This window comes from Condylura cristata, unplaced genomic scaffold, assembly GCF_000260355.1.
Source record: "Condylura cristata isolate star-nosed mole 26May11 unplaced genomic scaffold, ConCri1.0 scaffold00002, whole genome shotgun sequence".
Lineage (NCBI taxonomy): Eukaryota > Metazoa > Chordata > Mammalia > Eulipotyphla > Talpidae > Condylura > Condylura cristata.
Genome location: NW_004567103.1, coordinates 49376475 through 49400351, shown reverse-complemented (window position 1 = coordinate 49400351; position 23877 = coordinate 49376475). Strand labels below are relative to the sequence as shown.

The 23877-nt window shown below is 36.7% G+C and overlaps 1 protein-coding gene and 1 long non-coding RNA gene across 2 annotated transcripts in view; one reads left to right on the top strand and one right to left on the bottom strand.

Moving 5' to 3' along the window:
• The window catches only part of SCN1A (sodium channel, voltage gated, type I alpha subunit), a 130945-nt gene extending 120718 nt beyond the window's left edge, over positions 1-10227 (bottom strand). The window contains exon 1 of the mRNA XM_012726114.1: positions 10003-10227. The gene's annotated coding sequence lies outside the window, so the exon portion shown is untranslated. The remainder of the gene's footprint in view (positions 1-10002) is intronic.
• Positions 10228-10230: 3 nt separating this feature from the next.
• Positions 10231-23877, top strand: part of LOC105853758 — a 35978-nt gene continuing 22331 nt past the window's right edge. The window contains exons 1-2 of the long non-coding RNA XR_001145525.1: positions 10231-10527; positions 15165-15264. This is a non-coding gene — a long non-coding RNA (uncharacterized LOC105853758). The remainder of the gene's footprint in view (positions 10528-15164; positions 15265-23877) is intronic.

The following is a 23877-nucleotide window of genomic DNA, read 5'->3' as shown; positions in this document are numbered from 1 at the left end:
AGGGAGGGTCCCTACCCCCAGTTCTTATATCTATAAATAAATACATCTTTAAATTAAAATTAAATAAAATGTTTCTCAAGTGTCTATAGAATCAGTGTGCTAATTGGCACACAGAACGATATTTTCTATTTTACAAACACTTGAAAAATCATTAAAAGTTACTTCCAATTCTCTGTGACACATCCTCCCCTCTCCCTCTTAGAGAGAGGCGTGATCTTAAAGTTCTTCTTACTTCACCTTACTGGTGTATCTTAGAGGGTCTGTGGAATGATGGACATCACCAGATGCCTTTTTGTCTTCCTTCCCTGCCTTTTCATCCAAAGCAAGGAAAGCCAGAATTCAATTAGAAACCCATAGATGGCCATTTCCAGAGCTGTAGTTACTTCTTGTTGGGAGATTCACTGTAAGTTCCTTTCAATTACATAGGCAGCCGCTGATGTTGGAGAAGGAAATCATGGTATCTCTAACTGAATAGGTGGGTTCTATGGACAAACCTGATTTCCCACAGGGGAATTAAATATATGAACATAAAACATTACCTTCATAAAACATACGAATGTAAAACTAAGCACTGCAATATTGGTTCAAAGTGGCTATTAAATCACAAAATTTCCCTTTATCTTGATATGTAATATTATTCTTCCTTTATTATAAAACCATCCAAACAAGATTTTAAAATACCCTTTAGTGTTCTATATGAATTTTCAATTTTAAATCCTCGGTTACTTGGGGACCTGGTTTATTTTTGGCCTCCCTTTTTTTTTTCTTCATCTAAAGTTTGAGTACACTTTCAATATTTATGGTGATGAAAATGCCATCAATGTCACCTTTCATTAACAAGCTCTTTGCCTTTTCCTTAAATATGCCAGGAGCTAGCACACCTTCATACTTATGTTTCCTTCATTTCAGCTCCTGGAAAACTTTTCTTTGACTACATTCTCTTTGACTACCTTCCCATTCCCTGAGCCTAGCACTAGGCTCTCTTTGATCAAGAACTATGTCTTATTTGTCATTTTATTCCCAGTTTCTGTGACTGAATTAAGGTATTTTCTGAAGATGAATTTATGATGAACCAAAACTCCAGAATGAAATTGCACAGGATTTATAAGAGGATAACATAACATTTTAAACCTCATAATACAGGATGTTCATTGACATAAATCTTTACTACTGCTTTATGTAGACGTTTCAGATTATCATTGAAGAATTGTGGAACTGGAAAATTCTGAGTTCATCCAAACAAATGTTCTTGTTTTGAAAATGAAGACAGATGTCAAAAACAGCAATGTTACTTGTCCAAGGTCACATAACTAGTTTTATACCATAAAAATCCATTCAAATTTTTTTCCACAGCCTAACTATGAAGAAAATTAATATTGAGCAGGTGCATCAGCACATAAGAAGCAAAATGGAAGTGAGTGGAATATTTCTAGATATGCCACAATTGATTTTCACTCAGGTTTTGACAGAGATGGATGTAATGGAGTGTATGGTTGCAGTTACTGTTTAAGAGGTGATGAACTAACCAACATTGGTTTTAGCAAAGGATAAAGAAAGTGCTGTCCTTCAGTCTAGATCAACATACTGATCTTAAATATTAACCACAAAGTGTTCAAGATCAAGGGCATGTGCCCTTGAGAACTCCCAGAAATACCAGGAAACATGGTCTTAATGTTCTACAGTTTCTTTGAAAAGTCAAAGTGTAACCTAAAATATATATTTTCTATTTCTATAGGCTAAAAAACCATATTTATTTGGTAGTTATTGTTCATATCTGAAGCAGGATTTAATGTTTCACATGCCTGAGCTTTTTGCCTCTCCTCTCTCTTTAAGTATAAAAGGCTTCATAAAGTGTTGGCTCTGGAAACAAGATCAAACTAAATCACAGTATATAAAGCATAATGTCCAGGAGGGCTGCCACATAGGGATAAAGATAGAAAAGAAACAATAATGTAAACAAAGAAAACCACAAACAGTAATAATACAAGAAAAAAAAAAACTGAGCTATCAAACTGCATTCTATTCTGTGTCTACATGTGACTTTTCCCATCCTCTTAGGTTAGTTAAAACAAATGCTAAGAAAAATATGATAGATTACTTATGCCAGTTTGCCATTCTAATTGAATATACCACTGTCTATATATAAAAGAGATTCAACTAGATTTTTTTAAATATTTATTTATTTATTCGTATAGAACTGGGGTACAGGCCAGAATGCGGAGGGTGAGAAGATTCACCAGAGACAGAGTGGGGTACAGAACAGGCAGATCGACGAAGTACACTGCTGAGGGGAGCAGCGGGCAGGTCAGGAGAGGTCTGCCACGCCATGTGGTCACCTCCGGGGCAGGCGGGGATCGAACTCACAGTGGAAGTGGCTTAAGCTTCTTTGTGCTGTGCTTTAACCCGCTATGCCACCAGGGAGGGCCGACAACTAGATTTTTTTAATGAAGAGGATATTCTTTACACTGAAGGAAATGGCTGATGTTTATGTAGGAAACTCTTGATTTACAGAATAAAATTGTGCTTTGCCATAATTTAGCATAAACAAACATGTAATCCCTAAACTACTAATGAAATCTTACAGGGTCTTCACTGGTGGTACAAGGAGTTAAATTTCAGCACTATGAAGCTATCAGTAGCCGCTGCAACCAGCGTTTGATCCCCGGCCAGGGAGTGGACCCACATGGTGCCGCAGACCTCTCCAGTCTTCCCCGCTTCTCCCCTCGGCAATGTCTATCAGTCAAGCCACCTGTTTTGCTCCCCACTCTATCTCTGTTGAATCCTCTTACCTCCTGCAGACTACCCGTCCCACACCTCTGACCTATACCCCAGCTTTTATGCATAAACAAACAAATCTTTAAAAAACTCTCACAAACATAAAACATCTTTTTATTTCATGTCTAAAGGCAGAAAGCCTTTATTAAGAAAACCATGAAGCTATCTATAATGAATGCATGTCATTAGGACTAGGACCTGTGAAGTTTCTGTAGACAATTAGGAAATGAACACCTTTCATATATCCTTAAGCAGTTATAGTCTTCAGAAATTCACTCATAAACTCATAAAAATTACGTATAACTTTATCTCTTCTTCTCTCTACCTTTGGAAAAAACCCCTTCCACTGTCGGTCAAATCATGGGTCTGCTTTCAGGGCTGTAAATGCTTTATAATTGATGGGCAAGTGAGTGGGAGTAGGCCTGTGGAGGACTAGAGGATAACCACATTTACCCCAAACCTCTAGAATGCCTTGGAAATTTTGGGGGCCTAGGAACTGAGATGTTACTGTTGGCAATGCTCCACTGGGAAGTCTTACTGAACCTGGCATTAACTGGAGCTCTGGCACACCCCAGGTGTGAGTGATCCTATGCCTGGTCTTCTATGGTTACATGAAAGACATATTTCTCTACTGACTATGGGACGTTAACATGATAGAATCACCATCTCAATATTTCCCATGGCACTTGATACACAAGGAACTCAGAAACAATATTCTGTGCTTGTTTTCATGCTCCTCTTGGTATCTTGGAAAATCTTTTATATCTAGTTGTTATCATTGCATCTAAGTAACCTGTATTCTCCTTCTCTGTGGGAAACACAGGCTGAATAAGCAGAAAAGGTCTCCTTCTGGGTCTGCGCCTCTTTAATGAACACAAATGGGATATGAGCATGTCCATTTCCACACACTTTATTCATTTTGCAATTAAGCAAATAAGAATGTGGACCTTTCCAAGATCTCAGTAATGAGGAAACTCAGAAATTATTTGCCCTACTTTGCATGGTAGATGCTTCTAAGATGTCTGTCTGTCTATCTATCTATCTATTTATCTATCTATCTATCATCTATCATCTATCATTTCAGCTAGTTTTTAATATTCTATGTCCTCTTTTCTGTTTTCCTAGTCCTTTCCTTGATTCAAGAGAGCAGACCTTTATTTATATCTTCCTCTGCTCCAAGTCTCCTCTTCTCTAAGGCATCACAACAGAGTTATCTTTACATGAAATGTCTATTGCTTTACAATCGCACTTTGATTCAGTCAAGATTAAAAAAACAGATACTATATACAAAAGGGATTTAATGGAGAAACTATTAACTAAGTAGCTTAAAATGAAGAGCGTCAATATCTGGATCTCAATAAACAAAGGGGAGCTTCCAAATTCTGGTGAGAACTAGAATTTTGGAAGACCTCACACAAGGTTTACCAAAGAAGAATGCAGTTACTTTATTAGGCTGGAAGGTTGTATAGTAGGAAAACCCTTCAATTTGGAAATGCATGAAGCCAAATATTATATTCTCTGAGCACTTTTAATATGTGAAAGGCACCATATTAAGTCACTTGGCTTACATTATCACTTAGATTCTGACAAGGAGAGAGTATGAGTCATAATAGCAGCTGAAGAAACTTACCACTGAGTTTTTCAAGCCAGTGGTAAGAAAGGAGATTATTAGACGACGAAGTTATACTCTTAACTTTACTGGAACAGGATGTAGATTGAGGACTTCCACTAACAGAATTAAACTGAATCACAGCTTCAGAAAATAAATGGAATTAACCTATATTATCACATTATGTGAAATTAACTGTGTTTAATATGTGTTTAAGTTAGTCTCTATTATTGTTTTTTTTTTTTTTTCTGTGCTAACGTTACATAATGAAATAAAGCCATGTTCTTACTGGATACTTACTTGAAGATGAAATAGAGTTGAATGTAACTGTGTGTTCTGGGTGTTGGGGAAATAGTATTTTAAAGAGAGAATTTATATTTGATGTTGAAAGTAATTTTTTACATTGTAATTTTGAGAAAACTTCTATATTGAATGAATGACTGAGAGTTGCAAGTAATTCCAAATATACTCTATCTACAAATGAATCCAACTCTTCTTTTTGGAATGTGTGCTTTCTATTTAGCTCTCATTTACAAATTGCTGGTTTTGCAATTGATAGTGTTGACTAATGTTATGTAACACCCAAAATTTAACTAGATAGCAAGGACAGTTATTCACTGCATTTCAGTATATATTTATTGAGACTAAGGACATGCCCCAATATTATACCACACACTGGGTGTAGCAGTGAATAGAAGTAGTCTGTCCTGTGGTTTCATTTTGGTGATTACAGAGTTTGTGGCTGGGTGATCCAGTAATTCTGCCAAAGACCAAGTTTAGGTCAATTTCAATTCAATGTGAGTTCTGAAGAAGAGGATAATCCAGGCACCATGGGGACTTTGAAACTATTAAATAACATAATCATGTGCCTATGACTAGTATAATAATTGATGTACATAAATCATTCTGTTAGTACTTTAATAATATAAAGAGCAATTTATTAAGTATATTATACAAATAAATGTTTTTCTGGAAAACATATTAATCTTAGAAGCAAAGTATAACAGACATAACAACATTATACTATCAGTTAAAATACTTTTAATTTTGGGCCCTCCCTTGTGGCGCAATGGATTGGGATGCAAGCGAGCCACAGCTGCTTCAATCCCCTGTCGGAGATGAACAGCAGCAGACCTCTCCTGACCCACCTGCTGCTCCCCTCAGTATTGTACTTTGTCAGTCTGCCTGTTCTTCTCCTCACCCTGTCTTAGGTGAAGCCTCTCAAAGCCCCTGCATCTCTGGCTTGTGCCCCAGTTCTGTATGCATAAATAAATAAATCTTTAAAAAAATACTTTTAATTTCAAATCAAGGTATCTACTTCATTTTAAAGTAAGGAAGTCTGAGTGTTTGGTATCTTTTGACTTTGGAGCAGGAAGAGTCTTGAAATAGGCTTTTATCAACACATCCACTTAGAAATAATACTCACTAATGTATTCAAACTACATATGTTATTAAAACTTGTCTTATAGAGAGTAGAGAAAGAAGTGGACTTGGCATCTGAGATCTTGAGTTTATTTTCTGGTTCGTGAAATGACAAGAGTGGTGATGAACTATCTACAGGGTGGCCGTAGGCCTCAGAAAGCATTATGCCTATAAAGTTACTTGAAAATAAAGATATCCAAATCCATGTTTTCCTACTCTCCAAATGTACAGTTTTTATGAAACTTTTTGACCTTGTGTAAGTGGAAATAGCATGAAGCAAGGAAGAGATTACATTGATTTGTATTTGTAAAGAATGTGTGAGTATTCTAAGACTGCCTCCCAAATCCTACCAAATAACACCTAAGATTGAAAATAACTCTCACACCGAGTAAAAGCAGAAAGATATGGTTAGTGCACAACCTGTATGAAGTAGTCTCCAGGAAAAGAGTTTGGCAGTGCCACTCTCATTCTGGGGCATGTGCTGCCTCTCTCCTTGTTAGTGGTGGCTGCAAGAGAAATGTCGAATTTCTTTTTGTTTTTTGACTTTTTTATAGAAATGAAAATCTTCAGATTTCTTTTGCCTAGCTAGCACATAAGTTACTAATGAAATCTTTCATAAAGCAAAATAATATTATACAAATTTTTAAAAATGGAGAATATCTGTATAAACTATTATTATTATTATTTTGACCAATCAAAATATGGCTACCTGGTACATTGTCCTGACCTATATTCAAATCCCTTAATTCACAGATATCTTAAAAGACTTAATTTGAATTTGTAGTGCAGTGAACTGAAAAGAACTTCTAAATTTCAAAATCTTGAAAAGTGTGTGTGTGTGTTGTGTGACTGTCTGTGTGAAGTGTCTGTCTACTTATCTACTTCTACCATGCCTATTAAATCCAGAAAATACTAAGAGTGAATTGCTAAATTGTTTGTGGTAACAATTCACGGGCAGATATAATTTAAAATCCCAAGTTTCTAGCATACAACAAGTGCAATTTTGAAGGCCAAGTTTTCAATATAACTTCTAAAGACTTGAAAATGAACCTAAACTCAAGCCACATAACATGACCCAGTTTGCCTTCCCTGAAGGGAAGAAAACCCTAAATTGAAGGCCTAGACTGTCTGAACACTGATGAATTTGCCTATAACATCCATCTGACTATAACAACCATCAAAAGCTGGGCTACTGTCTAGTAAAGGAATTTCTAGCTCTCAGGAACATCTTGAAGGCATGAGGTGAGAAACAGAGATGGGAGAGAGCAATAGAGAATGAGAAGAAGAAACACATTCTTAATGAAATCAATGAAACCCCAAAAGATAACTGGTCTAGATAAATCTCCAGTGATAATGAATGCCAGATGGAATCTGGGTCACTGGTTTAGCATCATGAGTTAGTATACATGGAACCAGGACTCTAGGATGCAGGAGGCAAGTAAAACTTTAAGTCCTGGAGAAGTTGCAAAGGGATATAATTGGCAGGTGTCTTCTATCTGTAAGGGAACGAAAAGACCTTAGCTTATACTTGGTCACACAAGTAAGATATTTAGTTATTTGCTATTTTTAAGCTGTCTGCTCTCCAAAAGGAGAAACAATCCTTTTTTTTTTCTTTTTTTTTTGTATTATGTAGTGTACCTGCACTTGATGTAAGGGAATTCAGCTAGACCAGTGATCTTCAAATGTGGGGAGGGAATAGCAGGACAAGAGGGGTGGGATGGTTAAGTTTGCCTTCAGGGGACATGTGCTAGTATTTTGATTGTCACAACTGAGATTGCTCTTGGCACCTTGTGGCTAGAGACCTGAGAAGCTTCTCGACAATATACAATTTACAGGACCGACTCTTCAGCAACAAATATCTGACTCAAAAGGCCAATAGTGCAGAGTTGAAAAAACAGATTGGCCTAAAAACAGATGGGCCAATCTCCCATCTACAAATAAGACACTGAACATCAGAGAGGTCAGTGACGCATGTCAGGTCACACAGTGAGCAAACAGAAGAGACAGGTCCTTTGAAGCTAAAAATGAAACTGTCGGAAAATAAAGCTTATGAAGAAGCTTAGATTTAAGATGTACTGAATAATTGTAAAAATCTTGAAAATATAGTGATACAAGGGAAATCTGGGCTACCAGAAAAAAGAAAATTTAGTTATGTAATACATAATTGATGGCATGTAATAAAAATTATTTTCATGATATTTCATTGAATCAAAGTACTGTCCAGCATAACAATTCTGAAACTTGAGCATGCTTCAGAGTCACCCAAGGACTTGATTAAAGGCAGGTGGCCCTGCCGCAGCTCCAAATGTTCAAACCCAATAAGTCCAGAGTCTGTATTCCTAGGGGAAGCTGATGTGCTGGTCACACTGACGCCACACTTTGAGAACCACTGGATTCACGCATGGTAGGAAATCAAAACAAGTTGGCTTAATATTTTAAGTATTTTTAAAACACAATCTCACCAAAATTGAAATATCACTTTGGCATAGATTAATTAATGCTAACTCACAGTTAAAAGGATTATAGTCTACAGATGGCAGAACCAAAACTAACTCTAGACTTCATTGAATTTTAACCCCTTACTGTAGAAATGAAGACATTAATAAACTTTTCCAAGTTTCATTACCAGAAGAATCCTTTCTAACAATAACCAATTAAAAAAAAAAAGGCCTTGATTGAAAATGATTTATAGACCATTTGAGTACCAACAGTGTTATCCTAAAGACACATAGGTTCAACTATATATATAACTATGTAACTACATGTGTATTCATTATTTTTAAGATTACATTTACATAGAATATTCTAAAGGCCAAACTGAGTATAACCTAGTTTGACGGGCTTTTGTGCCCAGCTAAATCTATTGGGAAAATACCTTATTGACATCAGTAATATAAAATCAGGCCTTGAGGGGTCTTAACTATCTCTTCAACTTATTTAGGAAAATATGTACATATTTAACCAGTTAAATATACCATAAAATGATGTATAGCATATTACCATGATAAATAATCATTGTGCTACTTGTGATCATGATTAAGAGAGTGAAAAGTACCCCAAAAGATTTATTTCAGTAATACACATTTTCCTCCCTTCAATTTAATAAAGGGCAGCTAGATACTTAAAACTACCTGATTACCTATTGAATCTGCTCTCAATAACCTGCCTCAGTCAGTTTCATTTAAAAACACCAAGTATGACTGAATATTCAGACTTCCATTTAGCTCCTCAACATCATAAAGACAGTTTACATAGCCCTTATTTTCTTAACTCATGACAAAGCATTTAACTTCATTTGCCAAGGACACACAGAAAACCAAACCCTCTCAACTGCACAACATGGGTCTTCAACTTTTTAAAACATGCACCTATCTTTTAAATCAGGTGCCATCTGTCCTATCATCTCTGGTTAAACCTCATTAAAATTCCTTGCCAATATCACACTGCTGCCGCAATCTTACCCTGCTTTTCTGCAGCATTCAAAAAGAGCCTGCTATTTTAACTAATTCCTATGCCAGGACACAGTGTGAGAATCTAAAACAGAATTAGTGCTACCCTGTTTCTACTTTTACTCACAGAGTGAATTACTGTTCGTGACAAACCTGGGATCAAGCCTCTAAGTCCCCTAACCACTTTACAGTTTGAACCAAAGCAGTTAACCTAACATCATTCAGTGCCAGTGTCCAATGGCACTCTTGCTGCAGTATTCACCTTGGAACTAAGTAGGCAGGATATGTTATTTGTTGAAGTCATCTATCTGCCAGCTTATGCCGTCTCCATTCTCATATTATCACAGTTACAGCAGAAGACAAATACAGGAAAGCATAAAGCTCATTTACCAGGGAAGTAAATTTGTACTCAGACAAGGGCAAGAACTGCAGTAAATCTCTTAGATCTAATAATGCTTTCCTACAACACCTCTGAGCAAATGGATTGTATTCAGAGTTTAAGTAGTCAAATCAACATTCATTCCTGGAAGGTTAGAGATGATGCTTGATAAGCAAACCCTAATATTTGATTTATTTACTTTATAAGAGTCTTAAAGCAAGGATTGCTAAGAGACTTACCATGCTTATTCAAGCATGCTGACAGAACTAGAATCTCTTAGTAATTTCTCGCTGCACCTCTCAGCATGGCTGACAGGCATCTGCCAAGACTATAGCATATAAACCACTGAATCATGCAAAAATATTTACCCCCAAAAGATGTAGTGAAAGCTCAGCTTCTTCCAGCTTCCATAGCCCCTGAAGTATTAATCTGAAGGAACAGTTGCATGAGTTTGCACAGGCCAGCACTGTGTCTCCTACACTTGACCTAGACAGCCTTACATAACGAAGCATCGGGGCTGGGGAGCTTGCTGAATGTCATCACCAGCAAGAGTAAGAAGTATTGGCAGCAGCTTGCAGGCGGGCAGGCTGGGAGTTTGCATGGAAATCATGAAGTCTCTCATGCCTTCATTTTTTGAAATGTTTTGGGAAGAGAATTAAGAATAGCCCAGAAACTGGTCTTGTTCTTTATATAGGAAGAATGACCAAAAACATAAAAGCCAAATCTTCCAGCAAATGCAAGACACTTCTTTCAGTGTTTGCAGTAAGTCTAACAGAATGAACTGCTATCTGTAAAGTACTGTGCAATGACATCTAAGATGAAGGAAATGGTAAAGCAAAATCATGATTCAAAGGCTGCCACGGAGAGCTTTTGTCTACGTTTAACTCATTGTGGTGAGTATAGGGGAATATGTGGCTATGTGATGAGGGTGATAGTTGCAGATGTGAGTTGTTTGGCTGGATGATAACTGAAAGATTGGTGAAGAGGTTCCTGTTCCTGAAACATCTTGTTACACACAAGATCATAGCTTTGTTTATTTTATATTTCAGATTCAGAATGGGGTAGGTTAAAATGGGTGTGTTTGAAGTATTTCGAGTTTCAGATATTTTCATGAAATAAGAAAGCTGGTGCCTCTTTGTGCTTTGCAGAAAACTGTCAGATGTGTTTGCTATTTCCATTGTGTGTAATGAAAAGCAAAATCTAAATTTCAGCATTCAGATTTTGCATATAATGAGTCTTTTTTTAGACTTTGAGAGCAGTTTCTCAAATGGGGCAAGAGGATCACTGTGCATTTGAAATCTGCTTTGTTACACTCACTCCTGGTTTGCTGGGAAAATACTTTTAAGAGTAAATTAAAAACAATGTACTCTCCACCTAATTTTCATTCAATTATCTCAAATGTGTATAATGCAAGTTATGTCCTTAAAGGCTAGAATATTTTTAAAACCAGTCCTCTATTCTAACCCTGAGTACATTGATAGGGTATTTTTATGAAAGATGGTTTTATTGTTTAATTATATATAAAATTGTGGTTTGATATATAGGATGTGGGCTAAGATGTGTAATTCCCGAGGCAACAGAAATAGAGAAGAAACCATGCATCATTTAAAAATAATGTTAATGTGCTGCTCTTAGCGAGGAAACTTGACTACTAATGTACCACATGGAGAATAGAGCAGGGAAATAAGAGAACTTTAGGTCTATAGAACAATGCAATGATCTAATTGCACTCCATCATTTAACCCCTAACAGAAATGAGGTAGAAAGAAGTTAAATGATGGCCTTAGGTAACACAGAGGAAGCGGTGAATGGGAAGTGGTTTTCCTGACATTCACCAACTTGTCTAGAGTGAATAATTGCCCTTTGATTCTATATTAAGGTCTGATTGTCTCATTAAAAAGACAGAAAATAAAGCACAGTAGCGTTAAATATCTGCTTTTAGCAGTTCAACTGGAAAAAATAAGTTCTATACTGCATGGAATGAGAAATTGGGTTCAGTTATTTCTCACAACTGCAGTGAACATATTGGTGCAACACTGAATTCAAATTTCAAATGCTGCAACAGTTTTCTAAGCATTAAATGATATGCACCATGTTTCAGTTCAGACTGTTTTGTTTTATCAATGTCAATTGTGGTGCTGAGCTTATCTGTCACTTGGAGAGCTTACGTACACAGAATAAACAGCCCATAGACAAAAACCTGAATATAGAATGTTTTTAGAAATATTTTGTCTTTGTACTTTCAAGTAAGCTGAATCTTTTGTAGTTAGCTCTTTTTCTCCCCTATATCCTGCCCCCAGCATAATGTTTACTAGGGTCTTAATAAATGTTTGCTGAATGAATAACTGGAGAGGTTAAATACATTCAAAAAATGATCCATGTATGCAAACTGTGTATGGAATAGCTTAGTAGAGTCATTTTAAGGACGCAGAGGACTCTTTGAAGGACTCTTTTTATGAATATTGGTAACTGCCATAAAAAATAAACACTTCTGAAAGATTTCTTTGGAAATTTTAATTTTTAAAAATTTATCATTTTCCTTAATGTTAATTGGATTCATTTGGTATAGGTTTGGCAGCTCATAGGAGATAATTCCATTTTCACTAGGCTTAATCAAATAGAGGTCTTGTTTATCTCAAGTGACATTAAGTCCAGTCAAGTGACATTAAGGTCAAGTAGCATTAAGGTAGGACTTCATAGTCCGGGAAGACACAGAATCCTTAGGGACTGAAACTCAGTTTTCCTTCATCTTAGCCCACTTCGTAGTGATTTTCATCTTATTTGTTGCTTTGTGGTCTAAAAGGATTGGCTTATCTGTCACATCCTGACTACATTCCAGGCTAGAGGACAGAAAGGGCGAAAGTTACTGCCAGCTAAACTATCTTTCCCCCAGAGCTTCCCAGAAGATGATCTAGAGACTTGATTTATAGTTTTTGGGTGGTAGCTGTGCTAAATGTCACCCCTGTCCTAGTGTCTGCAGTAATTAGGTGTTTAGTAGAGCCCATTGCCACCCCCAAGAAAGCATGGGTTCTGTTTTGAAGCAAAGGGGCTGCTTCCCTCCAAATCCATTTCCTTAACATAGAATTTTGGTAATTCTGGCAAATTCCTAAGCATTCAGAATGATCCTATAGTTTAAGCTGAATAATGTTCCAAGAAGAAGGAAAGGGCTTCTCATTTTATACCTGTTTTTTCTATGGAACAAATGATCCCATTTGTGCAATATAACATTTCTTGGGGCCCTCCCTGGTGGCAGAGTGGGTTAAAGTGCAGCACTGCCTTCCAGCAGCAGCTGCTTCAGTGCCAGTTCTATCCGCCGCCACGGAGGTGACCCACATGGTGTGGCAGTCCTCTCCTGACTTGCCCTCTGCTCCCCTCAGCAGTGTGCTTTGTCATTCTGCCTCTTCTGCTCCCCACTTTGTCTCTGGTGAATCCTCTCACAGCTTTTGTCCAGTACCCTGGTTAAATAAATCTTTAAAAAAAAAAAAGAATGTTTCTTGGGTAACAGATGGTTTTATAACTACATTATACTCAGATTGATGAAGAAATGTAAATAAACCTTTCAGAGTGAAAAAGGAAAACTATTTCATGTGCTAAACCATACTATACTCACTAAATATATGGTTGCCTAATGTCATTTCTTTCTGATAAGATTCTATGAAGGAATAAACAGACACAATTAGAATTCTAACTCTTGAAATGTCTGCCATTGCTGAGCAAAATGGGGTCACATTAATTCTTTTGGGAAAGAGATTTTTAACTCCTTTTCTTTTGTCATTTCTTCCTGTTTGCTTGGTGGAATCATCTAGTCTGAAATGCATGTGGCTCCTGCTGAGAAGGGTTTTAACAGGTAGCCCAATTAGGTTATAAGACTAGTTCTAAACCAGAAGCTGTTCTTTAGCTTGGAATGAGAAATAATACCGGTATTCCACTCCCCCCACCTCTTTATTAAGTAGACTATTTACTTATTTTTAATCGAGCTAATATTTGGATACTCCCATAAGGCATTATTAGTGTGGTACACCACCACCAATTCACCCATAGGCCACCAACATGTTCCACTGAGCTGCCTTCTCTGTGATTGCCCTCCACTTCCGCCTTGGTGCTTCAGTTCTATAGTCACCTATTTAAGTTTATCTTTATCTCACTCTTAGTTTAGTTACTTTATAGCCCACATATTAGAGACTCCATCCAGTATTTATCTTTCTCCTGATTTATTTCAGTTATCATTATCCCCCAATTCCATTCATGTTGTCACAGATGCCATGAGTCTATCTTTTTTGATCACTGTGTAGTATTCCACATCTTCCTGATCCACTCATTTGTTTTGGGGCTCTTAGTTGTTTCCATAGTTTGGCTATAGTAAATATAGTTGTAATAAATATGGGAGTGTGAAAGAGCTGCAATAAACATAAGAGTGCGAGTTTCCTTTCAAATTAGAGTTTTTGAATTTTTGGGTAGATGCCTAGGAATGTAATTACTGGTCAAGTGGCAGATCAATTTTCAATGTTTTGAGATGCCTCCATACTTCTTCCTATTAGAGCTGGATCCAGTTCGTATTACCACCAACAGTGTAGAAGGGCTCCCTTTTCTCCACATTTTTGCCAGCATTTGTTGTTTCTGGTCTTTTTTATATGAGTCATTCTCACAGGTGTAAGATGGTATCTCCTGTGGTCTTTATTTGTATTTCTCTAATAATAATTGTTCATAGTGATTCTTCAGAGAAGCCTGACACTAGCCTGCTTGGGCTACCTTTATCTGCCTTACTCCCTTGCCAGCTTCAATATTCTTTCTTCTTCTTGAACTCTTTCAAGTTTCACTACTGTATGCTTTATTTACAGTCTTGCTTTATTTAAGTATGCCAGGATTTTATTAGTTTTGTACAGGTATTCTCTTCTCTGGGTTTGGAAAGTTTTCTCTGTTATTTCTTTAAATATTATTTCCAAATCACAATTTATGAATCCAAATCACCTTGAAATAAACCATTCAGAAAAAGATTTACTATTCCTTTAGTCTCTATGTCACTGAAAAGTCACATGGACCATGGTATTAATTTTTCTGTCTTACAGGAATAAATAGGGGAAATTCTTACACTATGTACAGCCTAACTAGAGACAACAAACTAATATGTATTCTTGCAGGTTTATAAGTTGCAAACGCATAAAGTTTCTTCATTTCTCTATAAATTATTTAATTTCTATTTTAATGTCACATTTTTTTCTAATGGCATAAATTGTTATTGCTAGGTCAGCCCAACTACTTTTGTACATTTTCAGTTTTCTCAGGTCTAACTTAGTAAAATGTGAGATTTTAATTTTTTCTCTGCATGATAATGAGAGGAACATTAGCTTCAGCAGTAAATAAACACAAAAATGTCTTGGTGGCATCATACAATGAAATTCTTACTTACTATGCAAAATGTTGTTGTTGGGTTTTTGTTGTTGTTTTTGGTAGTTCTGGCTGACAAGTAGCCTTCCAAAGGATTGTTCATGAGTCCCTAATCTTTCTATCTTTTGCCTTTTCTACCCTCTAGATATTCAGAGTAAGATAACAGATGAAAAAGATGATCATTGAGAATTACTCCTACCTCTTTAACCTAGAAAGAAGACACATGGCTAACTTATGTTTCTATGGTAAGAGATAGAAGTAAAAAGTAAAAAATTGAGAAATGGCTCTCTCTGTACAGATACTTCTCAGAAAGGAACATAAGTATCATGGCCACCAAAATATCTCTGCCTTACTTTTATATTCACAGTTGAAGTATTTTCTAAAAACCATCTTGTGCTAATTTTCACCTTTTGAGATTAGAGAACTGAAAGTATTTAAATCTTGTGTGGAGGATTTTTTTCTTTGGGTTAGTGGTATGATTGATTATATTTTGTCCCTGAAAATGGAATCACATCTTTCTTTGTTGTTGTTGTTCTACATGCAGGAATCAAGGAAAACAGCATCGATTTAAAATTTTTTGTGCTAGTAACTAGGTTTCAGAGCTTTACTGTATTTTAAATAAAGTACTTCAAATTATAATGATTCCACATGCTTTGGCAAGCACGCTGGGGTACATGAACCTTGAAAGATCATTTCTTAACCTCTTATGATCATAATATCCTGTTAATATTTTGGATATCACTTCTGGATTTCAGGTGCAACATGAGAAAGATAAGGGGGAAGGGTCTAGAGTTGATAGCAGGGAAGAAAAGTTCTCAGAAATTCTCAGCAAATGTATTCCCATATCTTACTGAGCAGAATTGTTATATGGCCCCTCATAGCAGAGAGGATGGTGGCAGGAATGACTACTTCTAAGAATGGGCTAAAAAATAATTTCAAACAAAGTTGGGGTTCTCTTAATAAAGACGGGAGAGAATAACAGTGTCAGCCTCAACATTAATAGTCAAACTAATTAGCCTGAAGTAATTAGAAACTTGTTTTACACTTGCCAGAGGGCTTAATATCAGTGTGGGATGTGTGGGTGAGAGAGTTGAGGGGGCAGGGAAAAGAGGAGAAGTGAAAGGGACAGAGAGAGAGAGAGACATAGGGTAAGAAACATGGCCATGATCTGACATAAAAAATCAAGGGTACTAAAAGACACAGAGAGCATTCTAGATAAAAGAAAATTCCAGATAGCTCTAAGATGAATGCTGAAAGAATTAAAATATAAAGACTTTTCAATAAGTAGTATGAAAAATATGTGCTTGGAACAGGTTAGTTTATAATTAGTGTTCTGGAGCCGTGTTGGGATTGACAAAGATGGAACTCACTCAGTAGGCACAGTGGTGACTTAAGTGATATCTTTTTTTTTTTTTTAAGATTTATTTATTTATGCATACAGAACTTGGAGTACAGGCCAGAGGTACAAGGGCAGTGAGAGGATTCACCAGAGACAGAGTAGGGAGCAGAACAGACAGATGGAGGAAGTACACTGCTGAGGGGAGCAGTGGGTCAGGAGAGGTCTGCAGCGCCATGTGGATCACCTCCTGGGCAAGTGGGGATCGAACTCATGTGGAAGTGGCTTTAGCTTCTTAGTGCTGTGCTTTAACCTACTGCACCACCAGGGAGGGACCTTGAGTGATATCTTTTATAAAGAAGCTGGGATAAAGCAACCATACTTTAGTGAGGTGACAATCTAGAGTCCATCTAAACATGTGGAAAATTACTTTTTTTTTTTTTTAAGATTTACTTACTTATAAATACAAAAACTGGGGTACAGGCCAGAAGTGCAGGGGTGAGATGCTTCACCAGAGACAGGGCGGGGAACAGAACAGGCAGAACAACAAAGTACACTGTGGAGGGAAGCAGCAGGCAGGTCAGGAGTGGTCTGCCACACCATGTGGGTCACCTCCAGAGTGGAGATCGAGCTCATACTGAAATGGCTTTAGCTGGCTGTGCTTTTAACCCACTGTGCCACCAGGGAGGGTCTAAGGATTGAATGTTTTAAGTTTGACTTTATCTGACTTCCTGTTTCATTTCTCTACACCCCCATGCAAGTGACACCATCTGGTATACGTTTTCAAATAAACAAGAGAATCATCTAGGTCATTTTATTTGTGTGAAGGGAGGGTGGGAAGAGATGGCTGCCTGGGAAAAAGAGCTAAGTGTTCAGTTTTGGTGTTTTCCCTTCCCAAGTTGATTTCCCAGTTGGGCTCTCAGAACGTACAGGCCTTGGTTCATTATCCCATGTTCATTGGTTATCTGGTTATCTGGTTCATTAGATTATGTTGAATGTAGCCCTTACGTGCAGCTATGACTGCATTGGCTTTTCTTTTGAGAATCCTCACATTCTATTTCTAGTCAGTCTTCACAACCTTATTTAGTAGTTCATGTCTAGATCTCTGAACAACCTTATTCAGTAGTTCATGTCTAGATCTCTGAACAATTTTCAGACCAAATTAAAAGAAAGCACTTTACTTTCTTACCCACTGCCTGCACTCTCATTGAATTGCTTATATAAGGAATCTTTATGCTATTTCATGTCTCTTTACATTTACTCAGGTTGTTCTTGCTGAGGGGACCATTCAACTCCCTTCACTTCAATTTCTCCCTTTTACCTCATCCTATCTTCTGTTTTTTTTTTTTTTCTGACAGCAGTGAAATCTATTAATTGCAAGTTTTTTTTTTTTACCCAGTACTTTCTGATTAATCCCACCTAAGTGGAAATTACAACTCCTAGTTGAGATAATTCAGTGGCTTATACAACCTTAGGGTGCTTACATTATACTTTATTAAATATTTTTATCTCATATCACCATCTTCAACTAACTTATTAACTATTTAAAAACCAAGACTGTAACTTATTCAGCTTTGAATTACCAGCACCAAAATAAAGCCTACCAAAAACATGGTATACATGCAATAATGTTCACTGCAATAAAAGTTATGATTAGTAAAGAGAATTAAAATAAGCCACAAATACTTATAAAAAGTTCAATATATCTAAACCGGATGTATTGAATTGAAAGTAATAAGAATAATGATATATCTCATTTAAAAGTTGCTTTATTTATAAGGGACCACCAGATTTTCATTGAAAATGTCACTTAATAGCTATCTTTATAGTCAGTTTTTCCAGAAAAAACATTTTCTAAAAATAAGCAAAGTATATACTTCAAAAGTTGATTTACCGCAATGGCTGGCCTTTTTTTACTTTTTTTAAGCAAATAATCTGGTTATAATAATAGCTCTGTTTTGACTATTAACTACATATTTCATTAAATCCTTATTAGAAATTAAAAGAAATTATTCTCTATTAAGAAGCTAAGCACTGATAGTCTACTTTATAATGATACTCTAAAATTATATGTTTTAAATTTTAAAGTAAATATGTTAGTCCTATGTGATATATTTTAGTTTCCCAAAGTTCTTCTTGATTATTATGTTATTCTTTTAGTAACCCTGTTGCAGGTATTAGGCAGATGCCACCAGCAGCTCAACCTCTCCTTTCATTAAAAAAGGATGGAAAAGATCCTCAAATTAATTTTATCTTTTGTACACTTTACATATTCTGATCGACTATTTTCAGATTAATAATCTCTTTTTTTAAAGATTTATTTATGCATACAGAACTAGGGTACAAGTCAGGGGTGCAGGGGTGGTGTGAGGAATCACCCTCAGAGACAGAGTGGGGAACAGAGCAGGCAGATCCTCTAAGTACACTGCTGAGGGGAGCAGCGGGCAGTCAGGAGAGGTCAGCAGTACGCGGAGATGGGGTAGGGCCCAACTAACTCTTTCTTTCTAACTAATTACTTTACTTTTACCATTTAGATTTCCTCAGGATAGGCCATGGTTCAACCTGTGCTCAGTAAAATTTTTAGTATACCAGCAAAGCAAGCAATCAACAAACATTTCTTGTGCTGCCCCTCCTCTTCTACAAAGTCCTCAAGCATTTTAGTCAGAATTCTAAATTAAGCTATTGTATTTGGATCCCATTTTTAGATATGCTGCCTTCAAATAGCAAGTCGGCTCCCTCATCCATTTTCATGTGAAAGTTTATAAGGACACAGAACTCTAAACTAGCGGAGTTCCTTCTGCTTAAATTCAGAGCTCTAGAAGTAGAGAAATAAGCCTGTGGATATGGAACCGGATAACCCAGGCCCATTTGTTTGTTCTGTAGGCCTCATCTCATTCCCACCTCTGCAACTTTAAAGTCAAGAGGAAGGTTTGAAATAGCATATGAGACTTGCCTGAAGCCAATAGCTGCTTGATTCTAGGACTTGGTCAACAAATACTTTTTTGATGAGGTCAAGTAAATGAAAAACCAAATATTGCAATGAACAAAAATAGTCACTACTTTTTATAGCTATAGCTGGATTATAAAACATGGCAGTGTGTTTTGTTTAGCAAAACCTTTAAACAATATTTTTATATTTTAGTTGCATTGTATATACTAAGTCATCCTCCTCTTTCATTGCTGAAGTAGTTGATGACACTGTTGGGCTACTGGTAGGTAAGCATTAATGATAATTTATATCTTTAAAAGGTGCATAATATAAAGCAAATTCATGTATTTGTTCCCCTACATATGTAGAACATTGCCAGACCCACAATAAGATCTATCAATTAGTCACTCACCTGATTTCATAACCCTATAGTGACAGAGGCCAGGACACAACTCAGGGCACAGAATTCTATGTGCAGTCTTCTTTGCAATCCATTCCACCATAGGATTCATCTAATCAAGTGCACGGCTAGGTGGAGGTGAGGGGTATTAAAAATTCACTCCATTCAGAGTCAGAACTTTATCTGAACATGATTAGGCTTTTATTTGAGGTTTTTAGATGATGGCCACATAGGAGTATCTATCTCTTAAAAAGACCATGCAAGTGCTCCAAGGTGGGAAACACTGAGCTTTTGTAGGCAATGCTGCCTCCTACAGGTCAACCAATACAGTTCTTAAAAGAGGGAAAAAATACATGTGAAAGGGAGGGATGTCTGCATATCATTACAGAGATAGATGGTCATCTTTGAGACCAGAGATAGATGGTCATCTTTGAGATCCGGTATCGTTTATCAGTCTTTATGTGAAAATTTGTATTTTCTCAGGTTTGGACTCTCTAGAGTTCTAAGTTCTGTGGAGAGCAAGATTTCACTTATAACTGAGGTCAAATGCATATGGCCACAATATGAATTTACTAGGGGGTGGGGAAGGGAATCCACATTACAATAATATAAGAATGTGATTCACTTGGCAACAAAAGGGGCAAGGTAAATGTCTCCAAGGGCAAAGTCTGGGAAGCTGACAGTGGGTGTGCCCAGAGAGTTCCTGGCAGCTACCCAGCTGCGAGGGAAGGCAGAGCCAAAGTCACTGACAACTAATGTCAAAATCTGGGGAAGGTTTCAGAACTACTGGTATGGAGTCCATAAGCATCTCACATTGCTTAGTTTCACTAACTATATTTCTGACCCTTTTTAGGCACCTATTATCAGGATCACCTGTTAATTTTGACTTGGACAGTCTTCTGGCACAGAAGGATTTATGTGTCCTTGACTGTTGAATTTATACTCGTCAGTGTCTTAAGCAAGTTGTTACTTTTTTTCTAAATCCCTCTATCTCAATTGCCACCTCTCCATCAGTCAGGATCAATACCATATCAGTATGAATGACAGCTTGACACAGGCCTCCTCTAGACCCCCTGTCAGAAAGTTGGTTTGTTTAGGGCAACATATGAAATCCTAAACTGAATTATTAGGTGGTGACATGGAGCAGACATACGTAAGTTCATTCTTCTAATAAACTCAGATTCTGTTCTGGACATTATTAGAATTTTGCTGATTTCTTATGAAGCTGCCTTCACAGGTAAATTGTAACCCAGACCCTGCCATTAAGAATCCCTATTACCATTCAGAGCTTCCCTGAGACTTTGGGAAGAGAAGGTCATGATTTCAGAGATGGGCTCAAACTTGTTAGACCCAGTGATGAACATATCATCAGACACGCCAAACTCTGTTATTATTCTGAGTAACAATTAATCCCCAGATGATTTTTATTTTGGGGAAAAAAGTCTCAGAAGTGATTAGTCAACTAGCTGAACATCTGCAGATATCTTCAGATTTGAAAACATTGCCCACTTCGTAGAAGCCAGGCAATACGACTCCAAATGCAAGCAAATTTCACACATACAAGGAATTACTCTGTCAGCAAGCTTAATTAGTTAAAAAGTTTAATTCTAATTCCAGCCTCAGAGCACACTAAATACACTGGTCACAAGATTTGGAGGACACAGGACCCTAAGTTTTACTATTGTTCCACATGGCTAGTTGGCAAATAAAGAAGCAGATAAAATTTGACTTTGATTGGTGCTCTTTTTTTAAAGAGAAACTATTTCTAGGGTACATTCTGACACTTGCTCTTTCTTCATGGATATAAAATAAATTTTAAATGTAAAATGTTGGGCACCCCTGAGGCTGCAGAGGTTAAAATCTCAGCACTATCATGCTATGACCAGACATTGCAGCATGAGTTTGATGCCCAGCCAGGGAGCTGACCCACATGGCACATCAGACCTCTCCTATCTCGCCCACTGCTCCTCTCAGCAGTGTATTTCAGTCAGTCTGCCTGTTCTGTTCTCCATTCATTCTGTCTCTGATGAATCTTCTCACTACCCCCACACCTCTGGCCTACATGCCAGTTCTTGTATGTACAAATAAGTAGATCTTTAAAATAGTGTAAAAGGTTAAATTGGTATTTAATCTTGTGAATCTCCTTAATTATGAGTCTTTAATAAAAAATAACATCTGATATATTAATATACACTGAGTGTTAAAAATGCATAAGCAGAGCAAATATTAGCCATAAGAACGACTTATCTTGATTTTAGTCTCTCTGGAGTCCTAGTTCCCTAAATTTCAAGGTAAACTTTGGAGGGTAGAAATGGGAATAATAATGCCTCTCTCATAGGCTGGCAGGAATTCTAGTGGGAATATGTCAGTTAGTAACTGGGTACATATGGGTGGTAAATATCACTCTTGCTGCCCTCACATAAGGATAGGGATTATCAGTCCTTTTCTTCCACAAGAAGACAACCTTTAATGAAGTAAACCTTCAGGTTAAACTAAATAGAAACCTTCTCACTGAGTTTTTTTTTAACTTCTTTTTTATTCTCACTTTTCTATTATAGGGAAGATGGGAGATCTAAGAGTATCCCTAAGAGAAGGCTCTCTTTCAGCTTGTAGGCTGATCAATACCCATTGGTTAAATGAATTTTTCAAATATCCTTGGTTCTGATATATATAGTCATTTGCTAAATATTTACCCTAGCTAACAACAAAGAATATTTATTGATTCCCTACTCCATGCCTCTGTTCTAGAACATACAGCTTAATCCATTTGCAACATTTAAGATTTGGGAGATATATACATTAGACCATATGATCAGTGTTGAGTGCCGGAAATAGAAGTACATTGAAATTCAAAAGAGAACATGATTACTTTTTCCTTTGGTAACCTGACATATCTTTTTAAGGAAAGTGGGATTTGGATAGAGAAATAGAGGTGGGGCTATTTCAGGGAAGAATATGAAAAGAGCATTTTGATTATTCCTCCATGAAAGAAAAACAGAAGTGGAATATTCCATAAAGAAGGAATAGGTCAGTTATCTGGAGCTGAGTGTTTATGCATTATCATGATTAATCACAGAAACCGTTGCCAAGCTTTCATCCTAAAAATAATCTCCAGGAGAATTCATCAAGTCCCATTGCCTTTTAATTCATATCGATGCATTTTATTTAACATCTTCAATGACAGAGGACAATGACAGAGAATGAAGGAAGTAAGATGTTCATTAGAGGAATGATTTATATCTGATACTTAAAAACTAAGCAATGCCATTGCCCAAGCCAATTACAAGTCTTGGAATTTCTAAACATATAACTTGACATTTTAACTTAGAACATACCAATTTCTATCATTCTGTGTGTTATTTATTTAGATTATGAAATCAAACAGTGTAGTGCTGTGGCACATGCTTTGATTTGGAATCTAAAAGCTTCATTTATTTTTACCATTAAACATTCTTTTTTTGCATGATCTTGAATCTATTTCCTATTTGTGAATCTGTGTAAACTTGAAAAAAATAATGGAGACTAACTGAAATGCATTTTTATCCCTTTAGATTTTAAAGCTGTTTGTTCACTGTCCCCCACATTCTTCTATTATTTTCACTCTTTAAAAAGCCACATTCATGATGAATAGGACCTGTACTCTTTAAATGGCCTCTTTTTCTCAGGTAGCAAGATAATTTTTAAGGGCTACATAGCAACATTTAGCCTAAATATATCTTAATATCAAAACCAACATCTTGAAGAAACTTAGAGATATAATATGATTTTTAAAAAGGTCTTCTTTCTGCACCTCATTTCAGCTTGCAAGGAATCCTGAAATATATGTAATTTGATGTTATAGCACTTCAGCAAGTTTTGCAGTTCTAAAATGTATATACACATATAATTGCACTTGACCTAAATGACTTTTTTTTAAGACTTATTTTTATTTATTTATACATGCAAGAACAGTGGTGCAGGCAAGAGGTGAGAGCTAAGAGGATTAGCCAGAGACATAGTGAGGACCAGAGGGTGAGACAGGAGAGATCTGCTATGCCAAAACCCTAGCGGGGGATTGAACTTATTTATATGTTTTTAATGAGGTAACACTGTTTTACAACATTGCATATGATTTAGGAGAATAGATTCACACCTCTTCAGATATGGTCACCACACCACACACACCACTAAAACACCCCTAGTCAGTCCTTTAC